Source organism: Elephantulus edwardii, unplaced genomic scaffold, assembly GCF_000299155.1.
Source record: "Elephantulus edwardii isolate Elephantulus edwardi_28Jun2011 unplaced genomic scaffold, EleEdw1.0 scaffold00054, whole genome shotgun sequence".
Taxonomy (NCBI): Eukaryota; Metazoa; Chordata; class Mammalia; order Macroscelidea; family Macroscelididae; genus Elephantulus; species Elephantulus edwardii.
In genome coordinates, this window is record NW_006399804.1 from 11623458 (window position 1) to 11624458 (window position 1001).

Genomic DNA, 1001 nt, shown 5'->3' on the forward strand with positions numbered 1-1001 from the left:
AAGTTTTTGGATGTGCATAGGGATTTGATTCTTAGAAGGTCCCATTCATCTATTTTATCTCCTCCCGGTTGTAGATTTTCCAGGATACTTGGACCCATACCTCACATTATACACCAAAACCAACTCAAAGTGGATCAAGGACCTAGAAGTAAAACCAAGGATGATATATTTCAGAGAAAAGCTTGGAAGAACTTTAGAAGCCCTAATCCACAACATGAACAATGTTCCAAGCATTCTGAAAACCTGCAACCAGGAGAGAATAAAATAGATGAATGGGACTGTCTAAGAAACAAATCCCTATGCACATTCAAAAACTTCTCTAATAGGGTAAAAAGGGGAGCCACAGATTGAGGATAAATATTTGGCAATGACATGTCTAATAAGAGACTTAGATCTAGAATTTATAGACTACTCGAGTGCCACAAGAAGATAAAGGTAAACAACCCAATTGCAACATGGGCACACGACGTGAACAGACACTTCACCAAAGAAGACATTCAGATGGCAAACAAACACATGAAGAAGTATTCAAAATCCCTAGCCCTAAGAGAGATGCAAATCAAAACCACTATGAGATATAATCTTACCCCAGTAAGAATAGCAAAATTTAACAGAGTAGCAAACAGAAATGCTGGCAAAATTGTGGAGAAGCAAATTTCTTTTTTAACAATTTAAGGAAGCTAGAAGTCTGAATTCAGGACGCAAGCCCTAGGGAAAAGCTTTCTCATTCTATCAGTTCTACAGGAAGGCCTTTGTCTCCTTTCAGCACCCTGTGGACTTGGCATTCTTTGGAGGTCTCCATCTTCTTTTGGCATCAATCATTTCTTGGATCTAGGAAGTTCATCACATAAAGACTCTAGATCCAAAGGACATGTTAGGCACCTGGTTCGTATTTTTTACATCATGCATGCAAACTACTGACAAATTGATAAACATTCTGGATTGGGGAGACACAACACCTATAACAGTAAGTGAATATAGAGATAAAGAGAAGAGTTGTT